Genomic DNA, 23,672 nt, shown 5'->3' with positions numbered 1-23,672 from the left:
AATGGGAGATTTTTAAAAATTAAATTTTATTTTTCGTAATTACCTTCCAAATCTATAGAAAGTGAATCAAGAGGATATCACAAATCTTTATATTTTTCTTTCATTTCTCTCCAATCTTAATAACATCTCTGATGGGGGCAATGTCATCTTACTTGTACTTCATTTCTTCTAACATAGATATTTTTCACATTTGGCAGTTTAAAAAGCAGATGCATCTGACCATCCGTGGCACCTTATAATGACAACAGGCTGCATTTTTCTTCCTAGCGATGCACAAGATATTGGCGTATCTTGTAACTGATGAGGTCCTGTGTTTAATTTAAAATATTTTTATGGATGTGCCGTCTCGTGTCCCTGGAGACAAAGTTGGTTCCTGCCACTCCACCCTGCCCTGAGCTCCTGGTGCCACCTTCCCGGGACAGGGACAGGGCAGTGGCACAGAGCAGCAGCCTGATCTGTGATTCCTGAGGCTCACGGTCAAGGACAGGTAAAACACCACCGTCCTGATTTTCTAGGATCCAGTATTTTTCTGCAGTGTGTGTGTGTGTGTGTGTGTGTGTGTGTGTGTGTGTGTGTGTGTATGAGATTTTGGGGTTGATGGTGAGTAGATGTAAAATTCTTTTTTGGAAGCTAAACAGGTTTATCTTTTAATTTTATACTCCGTTTGCTATTTTGAACAGATCCTGGTAATTTCTGGCTTTAATGCACTGGACGCCTTCCCCCTCCCTCCCTCCTCCCACTTCATTTCTTGTCCTTCCCCTCCTCCCCCTCTCGTCCAGGCTCTTTGCCTGTGTCAGCTGCGCTGTCGCTTCTTCTTAAGCTCACTGCCCCAAACAGCTCTCTCCTGCCCCTATTTGGTCAGAATAAAATGTGCGTCTTCTTGGTGTTTGAGTTGGAAATCTGACTGAAGCTCTTAGCTGCTTCCCCTTGAAGTTCAGCTGCCTTTGCTGCTGGGTTGTTGTCCGAGAAGGTCTTGCAGGTACCCTGACTTCCTGTCTCCTTCGAGAGTCACAGCCATTTGTCACGCAGCGTCCTTGCTCCTTGGGCACTAGGCTCCTACTTACAAAAGGAACTTCAGCCCCAGTTCTTTTGGGAGCTCCCTGGGCAGTCATCTTGGGCCAGTATTTCCCTTGAGGGGTGTGGTAAACGAACACTACCGGGACCCTTGCAAGCCCTCCCGGCTTGTCCTGCCCCTAAATCCCCTTCCTTAGCTGGGGTGGGCAGTGAAGGGAGGAAAGAGCCAAGTCCTATTTTTGCTAAAGTAGCAGAGGGTAAGCCAGGGCAGGCAAATGCACCCTGGGGCTTTCTAGGGGCTCTCATGTCAGCAGCTGAGAGAGCTCGCCCTTGTCTGAGCTGGCGGTGGACCAAAGGCCCACTCGAGATCCCTTCTGGCCCCAGAGACATCTGGGCGGCACAGAACACACTCGCCCAGTGACTGGCACAGCGGGCCCCCCTCTCTTCAGCTCTCCTGGCTTCCCTCAGTAGAGAAGAAGCCCACCGCACCTTTCAGGAAGGCACTCCTGCCCACCAGGTGAGGCAGAGGACAAGGCAGGAGGGCTCCTCAGCCCACAGGGCATGTGTGGGAGACGGGGTTAGGGTCTCTGCTTCCCCACGACGGGCAGATTCCGCCCCCAGCTCTGCGGGAGTCCCTGTACACATAGCTGCGTTCACTACTGTACTGGACGCAGCACTGTATTCGCCCAGCGTTGATTTCTGACACATGGGCCACTGGTGGTTTTCCCGCAGACCCCCTAGTGTGCATCGACGGGCGTAACTGCTTGCACAGACCTGCAGAGGAAGCTGGAAACCTGTGTCCAGGTTTACTTTCAGAACCATTACTGGCGATGACAAGTTGACCTAAAATTTGAGCCTGCTTTTACACACCTGGTTGAAGGTGGTCAGTCTGCTCCTGGGCCACCCCACTGAGCCAGGCGGCTTCGGTGGAGGCAGGCTACCACGCTGTTGCACGACTAGTGATTGGATCTGTCGGCCTTGCCTCTCAACACGCCTCCTCCTACGTGTGTGGACACTGCTTCTGTGCTTGGTCCTACTTACAGAGAAAACCGCTTTTAGGGATGTGACTGCCATCCTGCTTCTGGGCCTTAATTTTATGTAGGTGGAATATTAGAGTTTGGGATTCATTGGGGGAAATATTGTATTTTGCAACAGAAGGAAAAATGTGAGGTTAAATGACAATAAAAGGATCTGGAAGAATTTCAGCTCCATAAAAGGGGCTTCTGCTTTCCATCCCCAGGAGAAAAAGGGCTCCTTTCTCTTCACAATATTCAAAATCAGAAAGCATTAGAGTTGGGGGCTTTGCTGGTGGCCCAGTGGTTGGGAGTCCGCCTGCCAATGCAGGGGACACGGTTTCGGTCCCTGGTCCGGGAGGATCCCGTGCGCCGCGCCTGCCGCGCCTGCCGCACCTGCTGCGCCTGCGCTCTGGAGCCCGCGAGCCGCGGCTACTGAGCCCGCAGGCCATGGCTTCTGGGGCCCGCGTGCCTGGAGCCCGTGGTCCGCGGCCAGGGAGGCCACCGCAGTGAGAGGTCCGCGCGTGGCAGCCGGGAGCCAACCCAAAATAAAAACACATATAAATAAATTTTAAAAATAAAATCAAAAAGAAAGCATTAGAGTTGTAATTTTTATTTTACCTCTTTTCTTCCTGTTTTTTCTCCAGCAACAGCTGGAGGATTTCTACTATTAGTATTTTGTTCGAGACGTAATTTCTCCTATTACTTAAAAGATTATTAAATAATGTTTTAAAAATCTAAAGGTAAAATACATTCACTCTTAGGTAACGGTTGACATGACACATTTTTTTGACTGGATACTGCTCTTGTTTTTACTAAAAAATGCCTAGAAACAGCTTTAAATAGAGTCTTGGCACCAGCCTTGTAAAATATTTTACTGTGTGCACAGGATAGGAATGCATTTTCCTTTACGTATTTCAGTGTGGTAGTTTTTCTTCCCCTGCCAAGCCGATCCACTTCTGGGTCTGTTGTTAGCAATGTCAGAAGCTGCAGGGCTGGAACTGGGGGGTGGAGGGATTTTTCCATTCTGAGTTCCGTTGCACTTCCAGCTTTTGCCAATAGATGGCACTTTTGACTTACCGAAGAACAGCCTGACCAGCGCTTCGCACAAGGAGCATTCACAATAGTCTCTATATAAGTCACACATGTATTTGCTACTATTCACGGGGAGGCTGGAGAGATTAAAATTAAGCCTCTCCGAAGACAGCAGTATTGCATCTCTCTTAACTGCTAAAACCTTAAACACACAACAACCCCAGGTATGAAAATTAGCACATTTTATTATCCGTTTCTATGATTTTTATTCTGCATTGGTGCATGGCGATCTTTGATCCGGAAAAGCAAAAGAAAATGGTGTAATGAAAGTTTGATTGGAAATAGCATTGTCTGTGGCTGTGAATGTTTTTAGTGACTAATTTCTTACCAAAGGCCCTTGTGAATATTTTGGTTTCCTTTTCTACCATCTGCACACGTGTGTGCAGGCGCGTGCGCACGTGTGCACACGCACACACACGCACACACACACACAGAGGAGCTTTACAGCCCCTCACACATACACAGAGGGGAAAAAAATCCGGCTGTTGTCTTGCAAGTGTTACTTATCATATTAATTAAAATCTGGTGACACGATAACACCACCAGCTGTGTGGGAAAGCGAGGGAAATTAACAAACGTTTGATTTGTTGTCTTGCTAATGTGACACTTATTATACAGGTCAGAGTAAAACAATACCTCAGCCAAAATATGCTAATGTGTGCGGAACTGTTGCAGTTGTAAAAACATTGGTGTTTATTATAATGAAGCAAAATAGCACATTACCTTTAAGAGAATGAAGTGATCTTTGAATCTAATGGCATAACTAAAATTTTAAACATTAAGTTGTTGGAAGTAAAAAAATGCATTTAAAAACTTTTCCTACGTGAGTTTTGAAAAAACAATATGAGAACTTGTTTTAAATAGTTTGAGTTCCAATAAAACACATTTGCTGTTTCGCGTTTAAAGTAGTTTTATTAGGGTAAGAGACGGTGAACTCTATGGAACACGAGCAAATTGCAAATGCTGTCGGGGCTTTATCACCCGTTAGTCAAATGCATGAAGATGCGGGTGGGCTAAAATTGGGTATGACTTATGGAGAAATAGTAAATTCACTTATTCATCATGGAGTTTATAAGTGCTCCTACTAAGAATAAAAGTTGAAATTAAAGAAAACATAGTAGAGAAGAGTACAGTACAAAAGAGTGTAATTTTAAAGGAATTTGTTACTGCTGCACGCTCCCTTCTTCCTCATTTGGTTCCACCCACCCCCATCCTGCAATTAAAAAAAAAAAAAAGCACACTTTTTCAAAACCCTAGGCAAACTTTCTCCCTCCTCCATCACATTCTGAATCAGCAGTTAGAACCCGCGTCTATATGTCCGGGCTGGGGTAGGGGCGTGGAAAAAAGGAACGGTAATTCGTATCAGACATTCCTTGGAGATCATATTCAGCATTTTGCATCTACATTCTCACAAGAATATCTGACTTTCACCTTCCTCAGCGCTTTCTCATCCCAGCTCTGTATCTTTTCCTTCCTTCCTTCCTTCCGCCCCTTCGGGTGTCTGATCATGGGGTGTACGAAGTCAAACATTTGTCTGACAATCTTTGACGGCAGATTATGTAGATTTTGCCGAGAGAACACCAGCATCGTGGACTGAATTTTGAACGAGCCATGTAGATCAAGGGCCAGTCAGATGGTGGGGTCAGACGGGGTGGGGACCACTTCCCAGGTGGGAGCATGATGGTGGGAGACCAGGAAAGGTCAGGTGCTCCCAGAACAGCCAAGCTTGTGTGCAGATTCAGAACCTCTTGCTTCCCTCGGGGCCCTGTCCTTTGCAGTGTGAATACTTTCCATAAAATGGGTCTAGAAGCCACGTGAGGTGGTGTGCGGTTCCACCTTGAGTCTCAGCACACCCTGTTGGTCTCCACCGTGATGAATACAGTTTCTAACTTGCGTCACTGTAGCTTCCTTTGGCAGGGGAAAAATTGTTTTGTATCTGTTTATCACAATATCCTGAATAATTTCATTCAAAAAGCAAAGGGTTGATAATTAAGTCAAAATGGCAATTTCCGAATGCCGAGGGCTCTGGTACCGTTTGGGCTCTAAGTTGTAACTTTAGAAATGCTTCAATAACACTTGGCTTTCGAGCTACGTATTCGAGCTCCACTGAGAGGGACCCTTGTCGCTGATTAAATCTATATAAATAAACACGTCTGCTTCTGTGGAGAGCACAGCGCGATTAGGTTCAAAATATGATACTGTGTACACATATTCTCAGCCATTAGGAGGTAATTTTCAGCTCTGTTCAAATTGACAGAGCACAGAGAGGTTAGCTCGCCAACAAAACTTCCTTTTCTCTAAATCCAGTAGCTTTAATTAAGCCTGCACGACAGAACGGTCATTTCAAAATACAAAGACGTTTAACTCTGGCAGAAAAAAATAGTTTATCTAGCTTTGAATGGATTTTTTTTTGTGCTTTGAAGAGCTTGTTTTTTCCCAAACATTAAATTATTAATGAAAGAGCAAAAGCAATAAATCGGGGACAATAATAAATGTTAGAGTCGTGGCTGCCAGATACACACTGGAAGCAGAAGAAAGTTTCCAGTATTCTTTAGGTTTTTTCCCTCGCGCCCTGGGAGATACGTATAGATTCAGCGAGCAAGCTTTTGTGTAAACTTCCCACCTCGGGCTAACCTGGAGCAGACCCAGAACACGTTCAGTCACATCGAGGAAACCAAATCAATAACAGAGATATCCAGAGGACGATTTGAATCTATTACATAAATGTCATCCAAACACCATTATATATATTAAAAAAAACACTTAACATTGATGAAAAATCAAGGTATGTTATTCTATTAGAGTAAGATGATTGAACTGGGAAATACAGCATTCAGGCAGCATTATTAGTTTCCGAGTCTGATCTCGTCAGCAGGGCCCTTGCCTACCCCCACGAGGAAGCCAAAGAAAAGAAAAACCTATTTGCAGTGGTCATCGGAGTAAGGTGAGTCCTCGGCATCGTAAGACAGGCTGATCTGTCGAGGCTGCGTTAGGATTGATGAATGTATGTGAAAGCCAATGGCTGGTTAATATTATCTACTTTAAAAAAAATAATTGCAAATCACCCGGGGGACGGCTGTTGAGACTCTGGACGTCTCTCTGCTCACCTCACGCGTGTGCTTTTCTCAAGGTGCCCAGCCAGAAGCCCTCGGGAATATTCCAGGGCAGGAAGTGTGCAGATTCACCTTAGCAAGGAAGGATCTGGCACGTTTTGGACCACATCTTGTGACCGATTAACACCGTCGTGGCCGAACGTGTGGAGCTACCGATAATAGCTGTAACCGGCACGTTTGCATCATGTGTTTTACACTCTTTCTCCATCTCGAGAGGGAAAACAACCGGCCTCAGGCGGATGTATGCCCCGATCTGAAAGAATTTTGTCAGCTGGAGAGAGCCCTTGCTCTTGCGTGTGCGTCTGTCTTCTTTTTTAACGTTCTCCCCGTCTTGTCATTCACCCTCCCTCGGCTTTCCAGGCCCCTCTTTGACCCAACTCAGTTAATTGCAGCGAAGGCCGCCGGCTTTTAGAGCGCATTGTCCTGCACTCCACCTTGCTTCTCAGGGAGGTGTTAAGACCTGGCTACTGGACCTCCTGATTACACGCATCTGTGTAATTGTGCTCACATTCATTTTAATTGTTCTTTGCCTGAGACCTAAAACAGTTCCTTCTCATGACACAGCGGGTTGTGTTGTGCTTTTCAATCTGCCTAAAGACTTGGGAAAACTGTGATGTGAAAATGGACACTGTCCCGAGCTCTGGTCCTTGCCGTGGGAGCCGTTCACCTCCCAGGGCAGCTACATGCTGCAGTTCTTGGAGCTACAGTGTGCAATTTTGCTTCGATCCCATTTAAAACTGTATAGGACAGACGAGCAGGTCACACAAACCTGTTTTGGTGGAAATATGCCTCTTGTATAATTGAGAAACGTGTAATTCTGTCGTTCCCTTACCCAGAAGTGAGGTAAGGAAACATTTCTGACTTTCTAAATGTTAACTTTTGCTATTCCGTCTGCCTTGGTAACTGCCTAGCCCTGAACTAACCTCCTTGTGTTTCAACGGTAGTTCAAATAAGCATTATCCCGGTCGCCCTGCTCCTGTGCCGTGGCAATGTGGCATTAATATTTATTTCCTCTAATTCTCCACAAATACTGGGGAGGGTGTGGTGTAAAGAAAAGAAATTCAAAATATACCATTTGGATTTTAAAGACAGTTTTTGAAAAAGAGCAATTTCCATATATCAACACTTTTTGGTGTGATCCATGAAACATTTTGATATGATTTAGCAAAAACAGTTTTTGCATCAGGAACGTTCTAGCTACCTCATCTGCATATGTAAAGAATGCAAAATGGAATCACATTAGGTATAAATTCAATGCAAAAAAAAGACGCGCTTCCGTTAATGCAACATTACGGTAGGAAATTCAAATGCCCCAAAGTCATAAAAGCCAGCGTTCCGGTTCTCACAGCAATTACAGCTGGGTGGCTTTGCATGTGTGGCATTGTGTGTGTGCTGTGAGGTTTCCACCTTGAGAGGGAAGCTGTGGCTCTTTGCTCAGCCCAACAATCGCAGGAAGGCAGGACTGGGGACGATGAATAAATTGCAAAACGTGATTTTTCTCGGTTGAATCATAATTTGTATTTCCAAACCGAAACTGTGGGCAGATGGATCTTTCCTTATTAGAAGAAATGCCAGTTACGACACTGGGTAGGATATAAGCCACAGGACAAAACGGACGAGTCCCTCCTCTCTGTCCAGGAGAAAACGCAGACTCTGGTTGGGGTGTGATGCCTGGCCTTGATTCTCTGTCCAAACCGAGTGAATGTCTGGTAAGGTCCTTGCGGAAGGCTGTTGCCTTCTTAATAGATGGTTTGCAAACAGGTTCACCAGGCCCCCTGAGGTCACGCGTCGCCTACAGCACAGCCCCTTTGGGTGCTGTCCCTGCCCTGGAATTGAAACTTCTGAGACGCTCAGGTGGGGTGGAGCAGTGGACCGTTAGGACGCTCTGTGCCATCTCGTGTGGTCTGCATCCTACTCACGTTTGCATTTCAAACCTGGGGAGACTGAGACCTGGGGGCTGTGGAACGTTTCAGGGACATTATCCAGGGGGCCAGGCTTTGATCTCAGGGCTATCACGTCTCCTTTGTGCTACAAGATTCTCCCTCCCTTTCCTCCCCCTCCCCCTCCCCCCTCCTCTCCCACCCTCCTCCTCCTCATACATTCAGACGGTGCTTTTTGAAAGCATCATAGAAGGCTTTCTGCTCCAACTCCGTGGTAACTAGAAGGTAGTGTTACTCTCACTTTTGACTAATCCAAGATCACGGCTGAACCAGCCTCGAATGTCTGAGTTCTGACTCTCAATTCCTCCTGCTTTCAGCCTCCTGCTTGCAGGTGACAAATGGTACCTTTGTTTCGCAGAGGCGGGATCTGGAAGGCTCCCGGCAGATTCGGGTGGGAGCAAGGGTAAGGGAACTGCAGTGTTTCAACACCTGTCTCATGTGGACTTGAGCCCAGCTGCTCAGAAGGGATCTCGTAACCGCTCTGGAGAATTCCATCTTCTTTTACAACCTCTCCGAGGTGCCGAGAGGGAAAGGCCTGCACGTCCACATCAGGGAGAAGCTAGGGGGCCCCTGGAGCTTGCAGGTGATTGAAACCCTCCAGAGAGCCCTGCAACCTCAGGTTCGGATGCTCGGACGGTTCTTTCCCTGGAGGGAAACCACGCGCCCCACTAGCAGATTAAGGGCAGGTGGGGATCCAGAGGCTGACGCCAGCAGACCCTCCTGCTGCCCGGTGAACTGCTCGCAGCTCCCGCTGAGCCGAGCTGCCGGCTGCCGGAATCCTAGCCTCTCTCCCTACTTCCCCTGCGTCCTGGCCGTTCCAGCCCATTCCACTCAGCCCTCCACACCGACTCCTGGTTCTGTGCTCAGCTCCGAGGGGCGTGGGGAATGCCTGCTGCCAGCGTGTGCAGGGTTACTCTCTCAGACTCTTCACGGTGCCGGATTTCGCGAGCAGACTTCCCTTTGCTGACTCCAACCACCGGGCACAGCATCCCGGCTGCCCTTTTACGTTGGCAGAGACTCACTTCTGGGTGGAAGAGGATGGAGTCGAGGGTCAGACAACCCTCACCTTCTCCAAAACCAGCAGCCAACGAGCCACAAGACCCTGATACCCTCCCTGGTGCTGGGCTTCTAAACATGGAGCCCGAAGGCCACCTCCTTCACCTCGTGGCCCACGTAACCTCTGCAGCCACTAAAAAACGTTTTAAAAAGTGTGCGCAGCTCAGGGGAGCCGAGGAAAGACGAAGCATCCCTGCGTGACCCTGGGTGAGCAGGTAACCTCTCTCTGCACCTGGTCTCCAGAGGAAGACACCACAGGGAGATTGAGGCCAGAGATCTCTCTGAGGACCCACCCAGATGGGTGTCATTGGTGGAGGGATTCCGGCCTCAGACTGGGGGTGAGGCAAAATCATGGGGAAGCTGTGGGAATTTGGGGCGTGAAGAACGGAAGTGTAAAGTCAGTTGGTCTGGGTGACATCCGAGAAGCACAGGGGGGCATAGAGGCAGGCTGGTATTTACAAAGCGAGGCTTTCATTCCTTCTCTTCCTTCCACCTTCCAGGAAAGCCACAAAGATATGGAGATCTGGGGCTTCCCTGGTGGCGCAGTGGTTGAGAGTGCGCCTGCCAATGCAAGGGACACGGGTTCGTGCCCCGGTCCGGGAAGATCCCACATGCCGCGGAGCGGCTGGGCCCGTGGGCCGTGGCCGCTGAGCCTGCGCGTCTGGAGCCTGTGCTCCGCAACGGGAGAGGCCACAACAGTGAGAGGCCCGCGTACCACACACACACACAAAAAAGATATGGAGATCCCACTCCACCCCTGGAAGAGACGCTATATGAGCATTTTTGTGTTCTTTTGTTTTAAAAATTATCATGCCAAAAAGTTAGGGTTTTTTTTTTTCGCCTTTTGGTGTACAGTGCTATGAATTTTAACACAGGTGTGGATTCCCATAACCACCAGCACAGCCAGGATGTAGGACTATTCCACTCCTCCAGACTCCCTCATGATGGCCTCGGCAGTCACACCGAGAGCATCCAGTGTCCCAGTGTTCCCGGATGTGGGACTTCCAGCGCTGAAACGGGGAAAGTCCCAGGGAAACCAAAACAGGTCGTCACCCTACCACATCACCCCCGACTCTGGGAAGCGCTGGTCTGTTTTCCATCGTTAGTGATTTTTGGAGAAGTTAAAATGAATTGGCTCGTCCAGTAACCTCTGGGGCTGTGTCTCTCAGCGCAGAGCCTCTGAGCTCCATCCAAGTTGTCCTGTCCGTTGGCGGGTGGCTCTCTGACCACGGACAGTATTATTCCCTGGTGTGGGTGCACCGCAGTTTGGTCGTCCACTCACCTGCTGAAGGCCATGTGGGTCGTTTCCAGCGTTTGGGTTTCACGGGTACAGCTGCTCAGAACACGAGTGCAGGTGGACGTGAGCGTTTGTTCTCGGGCATCACATGGGAGGCGTGCTCAGCTTCCTAAGATCGGCCGCACCAGCCCTCTTTCCCACCAGCCCTGCAGCAGCGTCCGGAGGCTCTGTTCCTGTGCTTTAAGCCCAAGGGGCCGCGCAGCGCTCCTTCCCTCTGTGGCGCTCAGCTTGGGGCCACTGCCCCCGCGACACGGCTGTTGCGGTTGTCACAACTTGGACCGTGCTCCCGGCACCTTGCGGGTAGAGGCCTGGGGTGCTGCTGAAACCCTGCAGCACACAGGACGGCCCCCCAACAGGGCGTGTCCACCTGAACCCCGAGGGATGCCCCTGTTAAGGCAACCTCCACTCAGCCGAGCCCGCGGCCCCACCGCTTGCCCACGATGAAACGGACAATTATTGCTCAGCCGGTCCTGCACGGTGTCGAAGGAGAACGACCCCGTCGGCGTAGAGTGCCTGGCCCCCACCTGTGGACCCCGTGAGGAGGACACGGGAGCCCCGCTGGGGCCTTCGGAGGATCCAGTGTGTCCGCAGCACCCTGGAAAGCTGCCCTTTCCACCTGCAGCCAACCAACCGCGGATGGAAAATATTAGAAAAATAAATCCCAGAAAACTCCCCCAAGCAAACCCTGAATTTGGCACACGCATGTTATCGACCCATTCGAGTGGGGCCTCAACAAGGGTCCTGCTGCCGGTGTCGTTGGAGCCAACAGGACGAGACCGGGCTGGGTTCAGAAGCAAAGGGAAGCTTCCCTCTGTGCTCAGAGAATGGACAGGGGCCAGCAGGCTCTGGAACACGCAGTCCCCGCTGAAACGCTCGCCTCGGGGCTGCTTTACGGCCCGGCCCCAGCGGTGGGCGGGGTTCTCGCGGGGCGGGACGGGGTTCTCGCGGGGCGGGACGGGGTTCTCGCGGGGCGGGACGGGGTTCTCGCGGGGCGGGACGGGGTTCTCGCGGGGCGGGACGGGGTGGGGGCCCAGGCGCGGTGGGCGCAGGCGCGGTGCTCACGCCCCAGCGTGGGGCGGGGCCCAGGTCTCTGCACGCGGCCCGCCGCCGCCATCTTGAGTTGCGGTGCGCTGCGCCGGCTGGGAGCCGAGCCACACCCGGAGCTGAGGTCGCGTGGTGAGCCGGGAAGCTGCACTAAGCACAGAGGAGGACAGAAAGGTTAGAGACTCTTTATCTTATTGCCCAGATTCTGCCTTTATTCCCCGGGGATGGGCTTTGCAGGTGACAACTGGGCAAGTGTGTCTGTAGGATTTACATTGTATTTACAGCTATTTACGGAGCGCTCGCGTTGTATTAGGAATTGTAAGTAAGGCAGAGACGATTTCACGTCTGGGGGGTGGGGGTGGGGTGGGACGTGCTAGGTTCTCTGCAAATGCTACGTGTTACACCAGGGCCTAGAGCGTCCGCGGATTTTGGTGTTTGCGGGGCTCCCGGACCCAGTCGCGCTCGGCTGCCGAGGGCCGACTGTGGACACACGCGGTGCTGTCCTGGGGCTGAAGGAAACGTGTGATCAGGGTCCTATCCCAGGCTGCTCTCTCCCCACTACTGCCCCGTTCACGTCACTGCGGATGCTGGGTCCTGGGGCCCGGCCTCCTCCCGCTGCCCTGTCCACCGGCTGCTGGTGGGGCCACTCGCGCCCACACCCGGAGTGCTACCACCTCCCGGCGCGGGGGAACTGTCCCGCCCACCCCGTCTTCTTATCTTCGAGGCTCCCACGTTCTACCAGCTTCTTCAAGTGCTAGACATGCCATAAACCTCCCGTGTGGTCCCCTTTCTGCATCCCGCGCCCCGCACCCCGCCCAGAGCCCGCAGGGTCTCCCCCCTCCCATCCCTGGGCCTGGGCGGCCTCCTGGAACCTCTCCTTCCTCCTCCCTCCGCCAGGCCTCGTGGCCGATTCTCCGGGGAGTGGAGAGGTCGCTTCCCTCTCGGATTCTTTCCGCTGCCGTCTCTGGAGCCGCTGTGCGGGGGGGGGGGGGGGGGGGGGGGGGGGGGGGGGGCCCGGCTGAGAGGGGGCAGCGCTGGCAGCGGGGGATAGGGGGTTGGGGTAGGGCTCCAGTGTCCGAGGAGACAGGGCTCTTGTGTCAAGTGACAGTGGGGTGACGCGGTTCCTGTTTCCTCTATTATTGATCCCATATAATCTTTAAAATAAATTCTAACTGACAAAAGTGGACAGGAGGCTGGGAGTCAGGTTTAGCCTCTGAAGGACCAGTCAGCTGGGTTGGGAGGGGGCTTCGGAGGAAGGGGCGGGCGAGCCCTGGAGCAGAATCCCTTTTCCGGGTGGTGGCTGAGAAATAACAAAAGCGGACGCTCACCTGGACGGAGCAGGGCTGGGAGGAACCTACAGGCTTAACTTCAAAAGAAGATTTAATTATAATTTTTAAACAAAAATTAATTCAAATTTTAATCCAAGTCAAGTGGATGGAATACTGCGAGACAAACATTTTGAGGACGTGTAGTAAACTTTGGCAGATCAATCCCTGCAGAGGCCCAGGTTGGGAGGCATTTTGAGGCGATGCGGGGGTTTTGTGTTAATATGTGGAATATTCTGGATTTCTCAGATCCTCTTCACTCGCCAGCCAGGGATCCCATGGATATGGAAAGTGGTCCAGGGGCTTCTTTTTTTTTTTTTTGGTTGCGTTGGGTCTTCGTTGCTGCGCGCAGGCTTTCTCTAAGTTGCTGCGAGCGGGGTCTACTCTTCGTTGTGGTGCACGGGCTTCTCATTGCGGTGGCTTCTCTTGCTGCGGAGCACGGGCTCTAGGCGCGTGGGCTTCAGTAGTTGTGGCTCATGGGCTCAGTAGTTGTGGCTCGCGGGCTCTAGAGCGCAGGCTCAGTAGCTGTGGTGCACGGGCTTAGTTGCTCCGCGGCATGTGGGATCTTCCCGGACCAAGACTCGAACCCGTGTCCCCTGCACTGGTAGGCCGGTTCTTAACCACTGCGCCACCAGGGAAGTCCCCCAGTGGCTTCTTAATTGTTGTGTAAAACGTAGCCAAAAATTAACAAAAGTAGCCAAAGGGGGAAAAAAAAAAGATGAGGTGTCTCAATGGTCTTCCCTAAAATGGCATTGATTCCCTGCATTTTTAGTCAGCATAACGTGGGCATTGGAAAGAAAAGCAAGTCTGTTTATCTTTTAGAGGCTGATCACTGGTAAAATCATTCACTTAAGGATTATTGAACCAGAGGAGTGCACAGAAACAACAGGTATTATATTTACTAAACATGTAGGTGAGAGCTGATTAAATCAGCAAGGAAGAGAAAAATTTTTGGAGGAGATAAACACCGGTCAGGAATCTCCTCCAAGTCCCCTTGGTTCGGCTAAAATGTATGCACTTGAATGTCTGGTAGGATCAGTTCGAGCAGTTTCTGAACCAGCTGGTACTCGCTCCCCAGGCCGCAGCACTCGTGTTTTCAGACACGGGTAACTGAGAAAACAGGACTCACCGTTTGGTGCCTAAGGCTTTGCGTACTGAATCCAATCACTTATGCTTTTTTCCTTGAAAAATGTAATTTTTAAATAACAGCATATTTATTCATTTGATTCTAATTTCCAATGATAACCAAAGCGATATCCAATTTAGGAGGCTGTGCCAAGTGATCCAGATACCTAAGTGCCCTTGTAATTAAATTTACTTTATCAAGCGCTGCTTAATTGACCGTTGACTCTCTCTCAGCTGCCCGGGGGCACCCGCGGCTTCCAGCTGGCTGTGCAGCCCCTTGTCAAGGGCGGCTGGTGGGGGTCTCTACCTCCGCCTGCTGTGCTCAGGTCCCCTCGGGGGCTCCCCAGGCACAGGGGAGAAGTGGGCGGGGCGCCATCTGCCCGGCCGTGGTGGGCTGCACGTGGGGGCCCGTCCTCGTGGAAGCTGGCGCGTCTGCTCCTGGGGAGGCCGGGTGGTGGGACGTCGAGCAGGACAGGAGGAGCGTGCGGCGGGGTGGGGGTGAGGGGACAGACAGGCCCTGAGCCTGGTAAGAATTTTTATTCTATCCGAGAGCAGCGGCAGCCACTGACACGTTCTGGGGTTGGGAAGGCCCTGGTGAGGTACGCTTTCCTTCTTTCTTTTGTTTTTTTTTGAGAGATTTTTGCGTTGGCCAGTTTGTGGAAATTGAATTGTAGACACCCAAAGCGATTGCTTGTTTCTGGGTCCTTCTTTGGATTTTTCAAGCATGGCTGAGCACCACGCTTCTCTCTGGCCTCGGTCTTTGACTTATGACTCAAAGAAAACTCAGAATCCCTTCATGAGCCAGGAGTCCCTTAAACCGTGTGTCTGTGGCTTGAACTTCAATGCATGTCGGGCATCCTGGGTACACGTGGGCCCTGGACCAGCCCCGGGTCTGCTGGTCAGTGGCTCTCGCCGTGGAGGCCTGGACGAGGGGGCTGTTCTGTTCTCGTGTCCTGGAGCCTCATTTTAGACTGGACAAGGGAACTTGGGAAAATAGGTTGACAGAAATAAAGCCACCTGTCCCTCCCATCACCACAGCCTCAGAACCACTGCCATGTCTGGGCGGAAAGCAGGGAGGCTGCAGCCCCCAGTACCGCACGGTGGTCCCCTGGCATTAGAAAGATCCAGGGTCAGCCCGTGCTGTGCCGCTGTGAGACCCGTGGAGGTCAGGCCTCTTTGCTGGCTCTCTGCTGGCTAACAGTTCCTAGAGCAACTAAAATCATTGCCTCATCTACACACAGGATTCAGTGAAAGGTCTGACGTAATCTCGAGAACAAGTATCCAACGTTCCAAACAGATTAATCACATTATGTCCAGGATACCTTAGTAACCTCTTGAGAGAAAGATTTGGTTTGAGAGGGGAATGGAACTATGTGTCTGCACACATGTGTACATGCATGTGTGTAAACATGTGCCTTGCACAGTATGTGTGCAAGCGTGTGCATACATTTAAGTGTACGTACATGCACGAGTGTGTACACATGTAAGTGTGGGCATATGCATACACATAAGTGTATGTGTGCGGTGTGCAGCCTGTGTGTACACACATGTGATTATAGGTGAAGAAGTAATGGGAGGGACCCAGGCCGGGGCTGTGGTGGTTAGTGTGGTAATTTCTTAGCGTCCGCCTTGCAGGGAGCCCAGTGCTTTGATGACGTTGTTTTGGGCCCGAGTGTCGCTGCCGATGGATGAGGCTTTGCTGTCACTTGTCCTCGTGGTGATTTTGGCAGGTGGCGAAGCCAGGGGCTGGGCAGGTTAAGTGGCCTGACTGGGGCGAGGCGCGAGGCCGAGATGGTGCGGTGCTGCCCTCCTGCTCTGCAGGGTCCTGTGCCACCAGCATGTGACCTTGCTGTCTGAAGGGCAGCGCTTACTCACTCGTCACAACGCTTGAGGATAACTGCCACCGACTCGGCAGTTAGCCTCGTGGCACTCGGCTGTGGGGAGCACATGAGACCCGGTTCCTGTGGGGACCACGCTCTCTGTGAAGGAGACAGACACGCTCAGAGCAGGCTGTGGCAGCAGACCCACGGCTGTGGGTAAACCTCTGGACCTTCGGGGACGGTTTCCCAAAATAACGTTAGGTCGGGGGAGGTGAGTTCGTGAAGCAGAAAGTGGTAGATTCGTGGAAAATAATTGCTCTTTAATTTCTAGAATGTGGATTAGAATTAGGTCCTCTCTTTTAAATGACACTTGGCATTTTATGTTGAAATATTTTGGGCAGACATACAAAAAGAAGACATTATGCTACAAATGCCATGTGCCCTTCACCAACCATAGCAAGTAAACCACCACAGACGGTCCCTCCGAGTCTCTGCTCTCCTTCCCCAGAGATAACTGCTATCCTGAATTGGATGTTTTAAAGACCAAAATGCAGTATTAATGTGCAGTTAGGAAATAGTATGTAGATAGAAGCACAGATATTTTTGTGCTTCCTGGTGGTGCTCAGCGTCGTGTGTTAGAGACTCAGTCATCGTGGCAGGTCGATTTAGCTTGCTCATTTCACTGGTCTAGTTCTCCATCCTACGAATGGGCCACAGCTTGTTTCTCAATCGGCTAATTGATGGACATATAGGTAGTTCCAACTTTTTGCCAGTGTCAGCAGTGCTGTTGTGAGTAGCTTTGTACGTACAAGTGAGTTTTGCTGGGTATAAAACTACACGAATTGCCAGGTCTTGGGGATGTACCTCTTCACCTTTTCTGAATATCACCTCTGTTCTCTAAATCCTTGGGATAACTTCACTGCTGGACAGTTTGCTACACATCCTCACTGGAGTGTCCCGTACATCTTACCCTGTCAGATGAATAATCTCACGAGCTGTGGGCACCAGCGCCCCTATTCCCAGTCAACACCGAAGACTGGTGGCTCGTGAAAACCCAACTCACAACAAACAGTATGATACTCAACTTTCAAACCAATGAAAGATCCTGGGCCACATCACTGCCGCTCTCTCTCTTCCAAAGTGGTTCACATGGGTGGGAAAGAATGTGAGTGCAAAATGGAAGTTAAGACTGTAATCCCTCAGAGTTCATAGTCGTTTGTTGGAAACATCCTAGTAGAAAGCTGTCTTCATTATAAATATTCTTAAATACAGTCACATGTGGTGATGTTACTGTTAATCAGGTTAAAGGGGGCTCCGTAGACCCATCATCCCCTTGGTGGATGGACATTTTTCTGCGAACAACAACAACAACAAAAATACCACTCCTGGGTATATATTGGGAAAAGACAAACACTCTAATTCAAAAAGATACATGCACCCCAGTGTTCACAGCAGCTCTGTTCACAATAGCCAAGACATGGAAGCAGCCTAAATGTCCATTGGCAGATGAATGGATAAAGAAGATGTGGTACATATATAAAGTGGAACACTACTCAGCGATAAAAAGAAGGAAATAATGCCATTTGCAGCAACATGGACGGACCTAGAGATTATCATACCAAGTGAAGTAAGTCAGACAGAAAAAGACAAATATCATATGATGTCACTTATATGTGGAATCTAAAAAATAATATAAATGAACTTATTTACAAAATAGAAGTAGACTCACAGACATAGAGAACAGACTTGTGGTTACCAAAGGGGAAGGGGGCGTAGGGATAAATTAGGAGTTTGAGATGAACATATACACACTACTATATATAAAATAGATGAACAAGGACCTACTATATAGCCCAGGGAACTCTACTCAATATCTTACATCCTATAACGGAAAGGAATCTGAAAGAGAAGGTATCAAATATTTTTTTAAATATATATATATATATATAAAACCGAATTATTTTGCTGTACACCTGAAACTAAGACAACGTTGTAAATCAACTATACTTCAATTAAAAAATACACAAAAAGAAAAAGCCTAGTGTTCTGATGTAGTTCAGTAAGATCAATACCCTCGTTACAGGAAGGTGCCTCTCCAATAACGTAGCCTCCGGCTGAAATCTTGACAATATGGTTTTTCCAGTGGCGCCGCCTGGAGGTCGTGAAAACAGGTGAGTTTGGGAAGAGCCCGTGGAAGGTGGCCTGCGTGCGAGCTCGGATTTCCGCTTTGCTCTTTCAGTGCTGTGGTCTCCGTCCCATTCTTGTTCCCTGTCGCCCACATTAACTAAGGACTTTCCTGAGCAGAACCCAGACGATGTCCACTCAGCACTGATTGAGCGCTTCTTGTATGCCTGGCCTCAGTACGTGCAAAGCTGTGGTGAATGTCAGAGCATCAGCTCCGGCTGGGGGTGAGGAGAGACTGAGACAGCGCTGGCTTGCGACACCCACAGGCAGGGGCAGCGGGAGGTCAGGTGCTGGAGCAGGGTGCTGGCCGAGCTGGGGCACAGCCAGGGAAGAAGAGGGGGCAGTACAGCCATGGTGGTGGGGTGGACGGGGAAGGGAGGGGACATGGCTGGGGAACGGGCTTGCCTGGAGCAGAGGGCCTGTTTTGGAAATAAAAATAAAAAGCTGAAAATGAGGAACATAAAACTGAGGATGACTGTGGATGGCGACGGAGTGTGGCCGCACCTTCGGTCTTTGGTTTCCAGTCTGATATTTACCTCTTGGTGAAGAAGTTAATTTTTTGCTTTCGTGGGTGCCACCCTCCGAGCAAGAGGTGGGTCTGTGTCCCCTCCCCTTGCCCTGGGTGGACCCCTGTGACTTCCTTGGCCAGCAGAGGAAGGTGCCGCGATGCCCGGGACTCCTGGGGATACATCGTAGAAGTGGTAAGCGCTTCTGCCTTGCTCTTTGGGGATGCTCACTCTTGGAAGCCCAAGCACGTGTGGACGGGGCCATGTAGGGAAATGGGGTCCCTGCCCACGGCCCCAGCTGAGCCCTGGGCCTGCCGCAGCACCGCTTGCAGGCCATGCAGTTGATCCACCTTGGAAGTGGAGCATCCGGTCGCAGTCAGGCCGTCCCAGCTAAGGCCACGCGGAGCAGGGGGCTGCCCTCCCACCCGCCAGCTGCCCAAATGACGGGTTAATTAGCGAGGAGATTACTGTCGTCTTAGTGAGTGTTGGGTGGTTTTATCACGTTGCAGTGGATAACTGACAAGATACCCTCCACTTTGCCCACCTCTGCTGACCTGTCCAGAGGGGAGGAGGCGTGTGACCTCAGAGGCTTGTCCTGCTGGTGGCTGCCGTGCCATCGGCACGTCCTCAGGAACCTCTGGGGTGGGGACCCGAGCGCCGGCCGGGTGGTACTGACCCGGGGCCACACAGCTCGGCCCGGATAGCACTCTCTCCTAAGACCTGGAGCCCAGGGCTCACCAGCTTCAGTCTCTCTAAACCCCAACACATCTCAGAGAAAAACTCGTGATAGTGTCAGTAGCAAACTGCCAAGACTCGGAGTCTCGGGGCTGGTTCTGACGGCCCCTCCCTCTCCCACTGTAAAGCGGGAGCCTCCCCTGCTGTTGCCTCCGTGACAGCCGAGCCATCCCCACCCTGGGAGCCAGGAAGACCACCAGGTGCTTCCCTGGGTGTACGGAGTGGAGGTGGCTGGTATTCGGGACTGGCTGGCTATGTTCCTAGCAAAAATTGGGGCTCATTAGCTATGAGGCAGTTGGCGGAGTTCAGGGCTTCTTGCCCTAGCAGAGGAGGACACTCCAGCATAGAGCCTTGGTCTCATACTGGTCCAGCCGTATTGGACTCAGTGGGAGCCGTCAGAGATGCAGAATATCAGGCCCTCTGCCCTGAGAAACCAGGCCGTGGGTGTACAGGACCTCTGGTGACTCACAGTGGGAAGCTCGGAGGGGCGTGGCGTAGAGCAGTGATCCCAAATGTTCATGTGCAGTGGGGTCACCTGAGGGCTTGGTAACGCACAGATTGCTGGGCCCACCTGAGAGTTTCTGATCTGGAAGGTTTGCGTGTCTAACAGGGTCTTGAGCGATGCTGGTGTGGCTGGTCACGCCTGGGGAGCCCCGTTCTGTAGAGAGAGGCTCCCCAGTCTCAGCTCAGCTGGGGACCACCTGGGGGCTTCTAAGGCACCGGGCCTGGGTCCCACCCGCGAGGTTCAGAGCTAGTCAGGTGGGCTGAGGCCCGGGCATCAGGAGATGGGAGCGCTCCCCAGGTGGGCCTAGCGTCCAGCCCACACTGAGAACGTGGTTTAGTTTAGTGGTTCTACACGTGGTCCCCAGACGCGTCGCTCTAGTGCGCAGTCGCCGCTGACACAGCGCTTCAGGTACATTCATTGTCTCCCAGGGTCTGTGGGTCAGAGGCCCGGGCAGTTGGACCCGCTGCTTGGCTGGGGGTCTCTCTCACCGGGCTGAGATCCCCATGTGGGTCGAGCGCCCTCCCACCTGGAGCTCAGGTCTTCTCCAGACTTGCTCTGGGTGTTGGGAGAGTTCAGCTCCTGAAGGCTGTGGGCTGAGGTTCCGTTTCTTGCTGGTCGTCTGCCCTTGCGGGGCAGTGGGGAGACCCCTCTTGCTCTGAACCCCCCTCCTAACCCAAGGCCTGGCTCCTTAAGGGGCTCGCCTGATCAGGTCAGGGCTGCCTGAGGTAAACTTCTCCTTGATTAGCTCAGAGCCAGCTGACTAGGGGCCTTGGTTTCATCTGCAGAATACCTTTCCCTGACATAAGGTCACCTGGTCACAGGGGAGAAATCTTGTATCTGTGAACCCTGCCCCTGCTCCCTGGGAGGTTATACAGCTTCCTTCCCCAGGGGCAGGGGGTCTTGGGGGCCATTCTGCCGGCCACACCAGACCTGCACCCTCAGCATCACCTGGGAACTTGTTGGAAATGCCAACTCTTAGTCCCAGCCCAGACCTGCTGCATCAGGACCCCGGGGCGGGGCCCTGTGGTTTGCTTTCCCAAGCCGTCCAGGTGGCTCTGATGGGCGTCCCCAGCACGGTCAAGGCGGAGGCGGCACAGACGTTGGCAGTGGGGCCGAGAGGCAGCGGTTTGTGCCAGTGTCCTTACACGTGGCATCTTGGAGCAGCCTTAGGAAGCGAGTAACTTAACTAGTGACGTTTCATGAACGCTGGGACAGGCAAAGGCAGGTTGTGTCACAACTGATGTTTGACAGAGCTGGGGTGTCCCCGCCTGTGCGATTCCCGGCAGTGAGCCCCTAGTGGCTCACCTGCTTCCCCAGACCCTGGGTCTGACCCCGCAGCTGAGTTACTCTGCAGGGGTGGTCGCCAGCCTTTCCCTGGGGCTGGTTGAGGCTCTGCCAGCCTGGCCCTGCCCTTCTCCTGGGGCCTGGCCCTCTGCAGAGGTGAACAGCTAGCAGAGGGAGCTGAGCCCACGCCCAGACCGCACCGTGGGGAGACTGAGAGGGCCCCGGAGCAAGGCCTTGTGTTTGCCGTTTAAATGGGCTGCGTACTCCTCTGGGTCGAGTCCTAGCCTGGTTACTCACTCTGTGAACACAAGGAGTCACTGGCTGTTTCTCAACCTGTTTCCTCAACTGTGGAACGGGGCCAATAACAGCATCGTTCTTGGTCATTTTTGTAGAGAATAATTGAGGTAATCCACCCAAGCACTTAGCAGAGCGCCACCAAGTGTGCTGTCACCACATCCCAGCTGTTACTGCGACAGTACTCAAATTGGAGAAGACTTTAGAAACCAGCCTGCCCCGTCCTTTTATGGGGAAGGAAAGTGCGAAGATTAAGAGGCTAGCCCGCGATCATAGAGTTAGTGGTGGAGCCTCAACCAGCCTTTTAACTCAATCCCTCCATGCTTCATCCACCATCCAGCCATCTACCCACACACTCTACCCATCCCTCCGTCTATCCGTCACGCATCCGTCCCTACATCCCTCCATTCAAGACACATTTATTAAACATCTGGGTGTCAGGTGTTGTCACTGGTAATTCCTAGATGAAAAGCTCATGGTTCCCGTGTTCGGGATTCTCTTGGCGGAGTGGGGTGGGAGCTGGTAAATAGCTAATCGTGATGCTGTGTGGGAACGACACTGACACAGGCACAAGCTGGATCCCAAGGAAAGAGGTAGGCTACTTGTCCAGCCTGTGTGGGGTGGGTTAGGAAAGGCCTTCTGGCTCTAAGAGGATGGATGGGTGTTAACGTGCGCCAGGAGAGTGTGTGCGTTTGTTGGGTAGCGGCAGCATCCCTGGGAGGCTTTTAGAAATGCAGAGTCTCAGGCTCCATCCCGGGCCCCCTGCATCAGGATCTGTATTTTCACAAGACACCCAGAAGCTTCGTGTGCACATTCAAATTCAGGAGTGCCTGCTTCACACTGTGCGCCGTGCTCCCCCTCGCTCGCAGCTAGACCTGTTAAATATGAGGGCTTTGCAGGATTCCGATACAGATACTTGTTTCCTCCATGTTTATTGGGGGTGCACGCACGGTCTCCCCGCTAGTCTGACGTCTTGCCTAAGGCATCACAGGCCCCGGGGGCAGCCGAGGGGCTTCCTCTGCGTGCTGCATGTTCATTAGAAGCAGCACCGTGAGCAGAAAAAGGGCTTAGTTCTCATGAAAAACGGTGTGACTGATATCCAGCCAAAATGGCCTCTAATTCCTTCATCTAGGCACGAGAACTCTCCCCAAGGGAGGGAACGCGCAAACACATTTTTTTTGCGGCCACATCGGTGGGGAGGTCTTCTCAGTCTGGCCTCGCCTTGGGCTGTGTTGGGCGCATTCAGAGAAGCCTGGCGGATGGCCAGCGAGTGGGCTGGGACCTGCGACCTCAGGCCTTGCAGACCTGCCGGCTCAGGGCTGACGGGCTCCCGGGTACTCCCCTGGCCGCTTCCAGGCTGCAGGCGGAAGCGATTTAATTAGAGGGCGACCAGGGCTTAGCTGAGCCGAGCTGTGTGACAGAAGACACGTTTCCATCTCTGACTCACTTGGCTGCGGTGACAAATGCACAGCCCAGGGTGTGGGCGGCCCGTGTGCCCTTCCCCCATCCTGCCCGCTCACCTGCTCTCCCGTCCTCAGCCGTGGCGCTGGCGACCGCACCACAGGAGCCAAGGAGCGCGGGGGCTGAGGGCAGGCAGCTTACAGTATGCAGGCGCGTCTACAGTGACGTTCCGTTTTTATCAAAAAATATGAAGTCATTAATTAAATAAAAAATAAAGCAAAAATCCCTAGAGAAACTCCATTAAACCCAACTTCTCTTTCCACCGCATGTACTTTATAGAATCTTCATTCCAGAACTCACTCTTGAATTACAGACACATTTCTGTTACCTAATGTGGGACATTTTGAGTTGATGACTTGCTGTCACCCCAAAATCAATTCAAAGCAAATTCATAACTTTCTACTGCAAAACCCTGCTCTGTCTCGTCCCGGTTTCACCTGCTGGCATTTCTATTCTAGCCAATGCTGGAAGACATCTTAAACGCCTTTTCTTCCTTGTATTAACCTACCAAAAAGTCATTGGCAACTCTTGTCAATTGTACTGTCTCCATATGTATTAAAATCCAAAAAATTATTTTATGTACTATTTTCTCCTTGTTATAAATGTAACACGGGTTTACTGTAGAACAGTTAGAAAACAGAAAAATCATAGGAAGATGAAAATCACGCCAAGCACCGTTTGCTGTTGTTTTGTGTTTCCTTCTAGTCCGGTTCTTACCGTGAGACATTTCCCCGCTAGTCTGTTTCTATGTGGGAAACGCCCTGAGTGTCTGTGCTTCCTCAGTCCTTCTGCGTTTCCCGGATGGGGTTCCTGCTCCGGCCAGCGCACTGGCCGCCCTGTCTGCGGCCTTGTCCCTTCCCG

Source organism: Grampus griseus (assembly GCF_964374135.1).
Source record: "Grampus griseus genome assembly, chromosome: 18".
Taxonomy (NCBI): Eukaryota; Metazoa; Chordata; class Mammalia; order Artiodactyla; family Delphinidae; genus Grampus; species Grampus griseus.
This window is presented reverse-complemented; position numbering follows the sequence as displayed.